This window comes from Columba livia, unplaced genomic scaffold (genome assembly GCF_036013475.1).
Source record: "Columba livia isolate bColLiv1 breed racing homer unplaced genomic scaffold, bColLiv1.pat.W.v2 Scaffold_105, whole genome shotgun sequence".
Classification (NCBI taxonomy): domain Eukaryota; kingdom Metazoa; phylum Chordata; class Aves; order Columbiformes; family Columbidae; genus Columba; species Columba livia.
Window position 1 is genome coordinate 2,287,109 of NW_027043010.1, and position 10,005 is coordinate 2,297,113.

Genomic DNA, 10,005 nt, shown 5'->3' on the forward strand with positions numbered 1-10,005 from the left:
AAGCTGTCGAGTGGATTTTGTGACACACACACTGTTTAATCGGGTTTGTGAAACACACATGCTATCCAATGGGGTTTGTGAAACACACACTATCTAATGGGGTTTCTTACACACACGCTATCCAATCGGTTTTGTGACACACACACTTTCCAATGGGGTTTATGACACACCCACTCTGTCCAATGGGGTTAGTGACACACACGCTGTCCAATGGGGTTTGTGACGCACACTCTGTCCAATGGGGTTTGTCACACACACTCTGTCCAAGGGCTAATTGTGACACACACTCTCTGTCCAAAGGGGTTTGTGACACACCCACAGTCCAATGGGGTTTGTGACACACACATAGTACAATGGGATTTCTCACACACACTCTGTGCAATGGGGTTCGTGACACACACTCTGTCCAGTGCGGTTTGTGACACACACACTGTCCAATAGGATTTGTGACACACACTCGCTATCCAATGGGGTTTGTGACACATACACTTTTCAATGGGGTTTGTGACACACACAATCTGTCCAATGCGGTTTGTGACACACACTGTCCAATGGGGTTTGTGACACACACAATCAGTCCAATGGGGATTGAACACACACGGTGTCCAAGGGGGTTTGTCACACACACGCTGTAAAACGGCTTTTGTGACACAGACAATTTCCAGTGGGGTTTCTGACACACGCACGCTGTCCCATGGGGTTTGTGACACACACGCTAACCAATTGGTTTTGTTACACACACACTGTCCAATAGGGTTTGTGACAGACACAGTGTGCATTGGGGTTTCTGACACACACGCTGTACAATGGGGATTGCGACACACACGCTGTGCGATAGGGTTTCTGACACACACACTTTCCAATGGTGTTGTTACACACACACTGTGCAATTGGGATTGTGACGCACACACGCTGTCAAATGGGGTTTGTGAAACACACACTGTCCAATGGGTTTTGTCACACAAACTCTCTCCACTGGAGCTTGTGACACACACTCTCTCCAAAGGAGTTTGTCACACACACTCGGTCCAGTGGGGTTTGTGACACACATGCTGTCCAGCGGGGGTTGTGACAAACACTATGTACAATTGGCTGTGTGACACCCACCCCATTGTCCAATGGTCTTGTGACAAACAAGCTGTGCAATGGATTTTGTTACACACAAACTCTATCCAAACAGTCTATACAATTCGGTTTGAGACACGTAGTACTTTCCAATGGGGTTTGTGACACACACGCTCTCCAATGGGGTTTCTGACACAAACTCTGTCCAATGGGGTTTGTGACACACACAATGTCCAATGGGGATTGTGACACACACACTCTGTCCAGTGGGTTTTGTAACACACACACTCTGTCCAATCGGCTTGTGACACACAGGCTGTCCCATAGTGTTTGTGAAAAACACACTGTCCCATGGGGTTAGTGACACACACTGTAAAATGAAGATTGTGACACACACACGCTGTCCAATGGGGTTTGTGACACACACACTGTCAAAAGGAGTTTGTGACACACATGCTGTCCAATGGTGTTTGTGACACACACACACTGTCCAATGGGGTTTTTGACACACACGCTGTCTGGTAGGGTTTGTGACACACACTCGCTATCCAATGGGTTTTGTGACACATAGGCTGTCCAGTGGGTTTTGAGACACACAGACTCTTCCAATGGGGATTGTGACACACACTCTTTCTCATGGGGTTTGTGACACACACGCTATACAATAGGGACTGTCACACACACACGCTGTCCAATGGGAATTGTGAGACACACACGCTGTTCAATGGGGTTTATGACACACACGATGTCGAGTGGGGTGTGTGACACACACACTTTGTCCAATGGGGTTTGTGACACACACACTGTCCAAAGGGGTTTGTGACACACACACACTGTCCAACGGTGTTTATGGCACACAAACTGTCCAATGGGGTGTGTGACACACACACTCTGTCCAGTGGGGTTTGTGACACACACGCTGTCCAATGGGGATTGTGACACACACATTGTGTATAGGGGTTTCTGACAAACACGTTGTCCAATTGAGTTTGTGACACACACACACACTATCCAATGGGTCTTGTCACACACACGCTGTCCAATGGGGTTCGTGAATCACACGCTGTCGAGCGGGGTTTGTGACACACACACTGTCCAATAAGGTTTCTGACATACACAAGCTATCCAATGGGTTTTATGACACACACACTTTCTAATGGGGTTTGTGACACACACGCTATACAATGGGGACTATGACACACACACGCTGTCCTATGGGGTTTGTGACTCACACATTGTCTATAGGTGTTTGAGACAAACACGTTGTCCAATTGAGTTTGTGACACACACACACACTATCCAATGGGTCTTGTGACACATACACAATCCAGTGGGTTTTGAGACACACACACTATGTCCAATTGGTTTTGTGACACACACACTTTCTAATGGGGATTGTGACACACACGCTGTCCAATGGGGTTTGTGACACAGAATCTGTCCAATGGGGATTGTGACATACACACTATCCCATAGGGTTTGTGACACACACACACTATCCAAAAGTGTTTGTGAAATGCACACTTTCTAAAGGGGTTTGTGACACACACACGGCATCCAAAAGGGTTTGTGACACACAGACATTCCAGTGGAGTTTGTGACATACACACATTGTCCAATGGTGTTGTGACAAACAAGCTGTACAATGGAGTTTGTGACACACAAACGCTATCCAATGCGTTTTGTGACACGTACTACTTTCCAATGGGTTTTGTGACACGTACTACTTTCCAATGGGGTTTGTGACACACACGCTGTACATGGGGTTTGTGACACACACACTGTCCAATGGGGATTGTGACACACACACTCTGTCCAAAGGGGTTTGTGACACACACGCTGTCCAATGGGGATCGTGACACACACACTGTCCAATGGGGATTGTAACACACACACTCTGTCCAATGGGGTTGTGACACACACGCAGTCCATGCGGTTTGTGACACACACGGTGTCCAGTGGGGATTGTGACAAACACGCTGTACAATGGGTGTGTGACACACAACCCATTGTCCAATGGTCTTGTGACAAACAATCTGTACAACGGAGTTTGTTACACACAAACTCTATCCAAAGCGGTTTGTGACACGTACTAATTTCCAATGGGGTTTGTGACACACAGGCTGTCCAATGGGGTATGTGACACACACGCTGTCCAATGGGGATTGTGAGAAACACTCTGTCTAGTGGGGTTTGTGACACACACGCTGTCCAGTGGGGATTGTGACAAACACGCTGTACAATGGGTGTGTGACACACAACCCATTGTCCAATGGTCTTGTGACAAACAAGCTGTACAATGGAGTTTGTGACACACAAACTCTATCCAAAGCGGTTTGTGACACGTACTAATTTCCAATGGGGTTTGTGACACACAGGCTGTCCAATGGGGTATGTGACACACACGCTGTCCAAAGGGGTTTGTGACACACACGCTGTCCAATGGGGATCGTGACACACACACTGTCCAATGGGGATTGTAACACACACACTCTGTCCAATGGGGTTGTGACACACACACTGTCCATGGGGTTTGTGACACACACACTGTCCAATGAGGATTGTGACACACACACTCTGTCCAAGGGGTTTCTCACACACACACTGTCCAATGGGGTTTGTGACACTCACACTGTCCAATGGGGAATGTGACACCCACACTGTCCAACAGGTATTGTGACACACACGCTGTCCAATCGGGTTCGTGACACACACGCTGTCCAATGGGGATTGTGACACACATACTGTCCAATGGGGTTTGTGACACACACACTCTGTCCAATGGGGCTTCTGACAAACATGCTGTCCAATGGGATTCGTGACACACTCTGTCCAGTGGGTTTTGTCACACACACGCTGTTCAATGGGGTTTGTCACACACTCTCTGGCCAATGGGGTTCGTGACACACACTCTTTCCAAAGGGGTTTGTCACACACACTCTGTCTAAGCGGGTTCATGACACACACGCTGTCCAGTGGGTTTTGTGACACACACACTCTGGCCAATGGGTTTTGTGACACACACGCTGTCCAATGGGGATTGTGACACACACGCTGTCCAATGGCATTTGTGACACACAAGCTGTCCAATGGGGTTTTTGACACACAGACTCTGTCCAATGTGTCTCGTGACACACACGTTGTCCAATGGGGTTCATGACACACACGCTACACAGTGCGGTTTTTGACACACACACTGTCCAAACGTGTTTGTGACACACACAATCTGTCCAATGGGGATTGTGACACAGACAGTGTCGAATGGGGATTGTGACACAGAGACGCTGTCCAATGGTGTTTTTGACACACACGCTGTCCAATGGGGATTGTGACAAACACGCTGTCCAATTAGGTTTATGACATACACGCTGACCAATTTTCTTTGTTACACACACACTGTCCAATGGGGATTGTGACACACACAATCTGTCCAATGGGGATTGGGACACACACGCTGTCCAATGGGGTTTGTCACACACATGCTGTCCAACGGGGATTGTGACACACACGCTGTCCAATGGTTTTTGTGACACACACACTGTCCAATGGGGTTTGTGACACAGAAACTCTGTCCAAAGGGTCTTGTGACACACATGCTGTCCAAAGGTGTTTGTGACACACACGCTGTCCATTGGCTTTTGTGACACACACACTGTCCAATAGGGTTTGTGACACACACACGCTATCCTATGGTATTTGTGAAACACACACTTTCCAATGGGGTTTGTGACACACACGCTGTCCAATGGTGCTTGTGACACACAGGCTGTCAAATGGGGTTTGAGACACAAACACTGACCTGGGGGGTTTGTGACACACACAGGCTGTTCAATGGGGTTTGTGACACACACTGTCCAATGGGGTTTCTGACACACACGCTGTCCAATGGGGATTGTGACACACATGCTTTCCAATGGGGATTATCACACACACTCTGTCCATAGGGGTTTGTGACAAATACACTGTCCAGGGGAGTTTGTGACGCACAAGCTGTCCAATGGGGTATGTGACACACACTCTGTCCAATGGTGATTGTGACACAGAGACTCTGTCCAATGGGGTTTGTCACAAACACACTGAACAATGTGGATTGTGACACACACACTGTCCAATGGTGTTTGTCACACACACACTCTCTCCAATGGCGTCTGTGACACACACGCTGTCAAATGGGGTTTGTGACACACACGCTTTCCAATGGGGTTTGTGACACACACACCCTGTCCAATGGAGTTTGTGACACGCACACTTTCCAAAGGGGTTTGTGACACACACAAACTGTCTAATGGGGTTTGTGACACACACCCTTTCCAATGGTTTTTGTGACACACACCCTGTCCAATGGGGATCGTGACACACACGCTGTCCAAAGGGGTCTGTGACACACAGACTCTGTCCAATGTGTCTCGTGACACACACGCTGTCCAATGCGGTTTGTGACACACACAATCTGTCCAATGGGGATTGTGACACAGACACTGATGAATGGGGATTGTTACACAGAGACCCTGTCCAATGGTGTTTTTGACACACACACTGTCCAATGGGGATTGTGACAAACACGCTGTCCAATGAGGTTTGTGACACACACGCCGACCAATTGGGTTTGTTACACACACACTGTCCAATGGGGATTGTGACACACACAGTCTGTCCAATGGGGATTGGGACACACACGCTGTCCAACGGGGATTGTGACACACTCGTTGTCCAATGGTTTTTGTGACACACTCGTTGTCCAATGGTTTTTGTGACACACACTCTGTCCAATGGGTCTTGTGACATACACAGTCTGACGAATGGGTCTTGTGACACACACACTGTCCAATGGGGTTTGTGACACACAAACTCTGTCCAATGGTGTTTGTGACAAGCATGCTGTCCAATGGTGTTTGTGACACACACGCTGTCCATTGGCTTTTGTGACGCACACACTGTCCAATAGGCTTTGTGACACACACACGCTATCCAATGGTGTTTGTGAAACACACACTTTCCAATGGGGTTTGTAACACACACGCTGTCCAATGGGGTTTGTGACACATAAACTCAGTCCATTGGGTATTGTGACACACACACGTTGTTCAATGGGATTTATGACACACACACTGTCCAATGGTGTTTCTGAATCTCATGCTGTGTAATAGGTTTTGTGCAACACACTCTGTCCAATGGGGTTTTGACACACTCGCTGTCCAATGGGGTTTTTGACACACACACTGACCAGTAGAGTTTGTGACACACACACGCTGTCCAATGGGGTTTGTGACTCACACTGTCCAATGGTGCTTGTGAGACACACGCTGTCCAATGGTGATAGTGACACACACACTCTGTCCAACTGGGTTTGTCACAAACACACTGTACAATGGGGATTGTGACACACACACTGTCCAATGGTGTTTGTCACACACACACTCTCTCCAACGGCGTTTGTGACACACACGCTGTCAAATAGGGTTTGTGACACACACGCTGTCCAATGGGGTTTGTGACACATACAAACTGTCCAATGGGTTTTGTGACACACACCCTTTCCAATGTTTTTTGTGACACACACGCTGTCCAATGGGGTTTGTGAAACACACACTGTCCAATCGGTTATGTGACACACGCAGTGTCCAATGGGGACTGTGTCACACACACTCTGTCTAATGGTGTTTGTGACACATAAGCTGTGCATTGAGGTTTGTGACACAGACGCTGTCCAATGGGGATTGTGACATACACACTCTATCCAATGGGGTTTGTGACACGCACACTTTCCAATGGGGTTTGTGACACACACGCTGACCAATTCGGTTTGTTACACACACACTGTTCAATGGTGTTTGTGACACGCATGCTGTCCAATGGGTTTTGTGACACACGTTCTGTCCAATGGGCTTGTGACACACACGCACTCCAATTGTGTTTGTGACACACACACATTCCAATGGGTTTTGTGACACACACACGCTGTCCAGTGGGGCTTGTGACAAACACACGATTTCCAAAGGTGTTTGTGAATCACCCGCTGTCCAATGGGGTTTGTGACACAGATGCTGTACAATTTGGATTGTGACATACACACTGTCCAATAGGGTTTGTGACACACACACGCTATCCAAAGGGGTTTTTGACACACACAATCTGTCCAATGGGGATTGTGACACACACACTGTCAAATGGTGTTTGTCACACACACACTCTCTCCAATGGCGTTTGTGACACGCACACTGACCAATGGTGTTTGTGACACACACGCTGTCCAATGGGGATCATGACACACATGCTGTCCAATCGGGTTTGTGACACACAGACTCTGTCCAATGTGTCTCGTGACACACACACTGTCCAATGGGGTTTGTGACACACACAATCTGTCCAATGGGGATTGTGACACACACACTGTCAAATGGTGTTTGTCACACACACACTCTCTCCAATGGCGTTTGTGACACACACGCTGCAAAATGCGGTTTGTGACACACACGCTGTCCAATGGGGTTTGTGACACACACACCCTGTCCAATGGAGTTTGTGACATGCACACTTTCCAATGGGGTTTGTGACACACACAAACTGTCCAATGGGGTTTGTGACACACACCCTTTCCAATGGTTTTTGTGACACTCACGCTGTCCAATGGGGTTTGTGAAACACACAATCTGTCCAATGGGGTTCGTTACAAAGATGATGTCCAGTGGGTTTTGTGACACACACAATGTCCAATGGGGACTGTGTCACACACACTCTGTCCAATGGCGTTTGTGACACACACGCTGTGCATTGGGGTTTGTGACACAGACTCGGTCCAATGGGGATTGTGACATACACACTTTATCCAACGGGGTTTGTGACACGCACACTTACCAATGGGGTTTGTGACACACACACGCTGTCCAATGTGTCTTGTGACACACACGGTGTCCAATGGGGTTCGTGACACACACAATCTGCCCAATGGGGATTGCGACACACATGCTTCCAATGGGGATTATTACACACACACTCTGTCCAAAGGGGTTTGTGACAAACACACTGTCCAGGGGAGTTTTTGACGCACAAGCGGTACAATGGGGATTGTGACACATGCACTGTCCAATGGCGTTTGTGACACACACGCTGTCAAATGGGGTTTGTGACACACACACATTCCAATGGGGTTTGTGACACGCACACTGACCAATGGTGTTTGTGACACACACGCTGTCCAATGGGGTTTGTGACACACAGACTCTGTCCAATGTGTCTCGTGACACACTCACTGTCCAATGGGGTTTGTGACACACACAATATGTCCAATGGGGTTTGTGGCACACACACTCTGTCCAATGGGGCTTGTGACAAACACGCTGTCCAATGGGATTTGTGATACACACTCTGTCCAGTCGGTTTTGTCACACACACGCTGTCCAATGGGGTTTGTGACACACACAATGTCCAATGGAGTTTGTCACACACACTCTGTCCAATGGGGTTCGTGACACACTCTCTTTCCAAAGGGGTTTGTCACATACACCTTGTCCAAGTGGGTTCATGACACACACACAGTCCAGTGGGTTTTGTGACACACACACTGTCCAATGGGGTTCGTGACACACAAGCTGTCCGTTGGGGTTTGTGACACACACACATTCTAATAGGGTTTGTGGCACACACACACTCTCCAACTGGGTTTGTGACACACACACGCTATCCAATGATGTTTGTGACACACACACGCTATCCAAGGGGTTTGTGACACACACACATTGTCCAATGGTGTTTGTGACAAGCATGCTGTCCAATGGGTTTTGTAACACACACACTGTCCGATAGGGTTTGTGACACACACACGCTACCCAATGGGGTTTGTGACACATACACTGTCCTGTGGGTTTTGTTACACACACACTCTGTCCAATGGCGTTTGTGACACACTCACACTATCCAATGGGGTTTGTGACACACACAGTCTGTCCAATGGGTTTTGTGACACACACAATCTGTCCAATGGGGATTGTGAGGCACAGGCTGTGCAATGGGGTTTGTGACACACAGTCTGTCCAATGGTGTTTGTGACACACACGCTGTCCAATGGGGATCATGACACACACGCTGTGCAATGGGGTTTGTGACACACACAATCTGTCCAATGGGGATTGTGACACACACACTGTCAAATGGTGTTTGTCACACACACACTCTCTCCAATGGCGTTTGTGACACACACGCTGTCAAATGCGGTTTGTGACACACACGCTGTCCAATGGGGTTTGTGACACACACACCCTGTCCAATGGAGTTTGTGACACGCACACTTTCCAATGGGGTTTGTGACACACACAAACTGTCCAATGGGGTTTGTGACACACACCCTTTCCAATGGTTTTTGTGACACTCACGCTGTCCAATGGGGTTTGTGAAACACACAATCTGTCCAATGGGGTTCGTGACAAACACGCTGTCCAGTGGGGTTTGTGACACACACAATGTCCAATAGGGACTGTGTCACACACACTCTGTCCAATGGTGTTTGTGACACACACGCTGTGCGTTGGGGTTTGTTACACAGAGTCGGTCCAATGGGGATTGTGACATACACACTCTATCCAATGGGGTTTGTGACACGCACACTTTCCAATGGGGTTTGTGACACACACACGCTGTCCAATGGGGTTTGTGACACACAGGCTGACCAATTCAATTAGTTGCACACACACTGTTCAATGGTGTTTGTGACACGCATGCTGTCCAATGGGTTTTGTGACACACATTCTGTCCAATGGGCTTGTGACACACAAGCTCTCCAATTGGGTTTGTTACACACACACATTCCAATGGGGTTTGTGACGCACACACGCTGTCCAAGGGGTTTGTGCCAAGCACAGGCTGTCCAATGGGGTTTCTGACACACACGCTGTCCAAAGGAGATTGTGACACACACAGTCTTTCGTATGGGTCTTGTGACACACA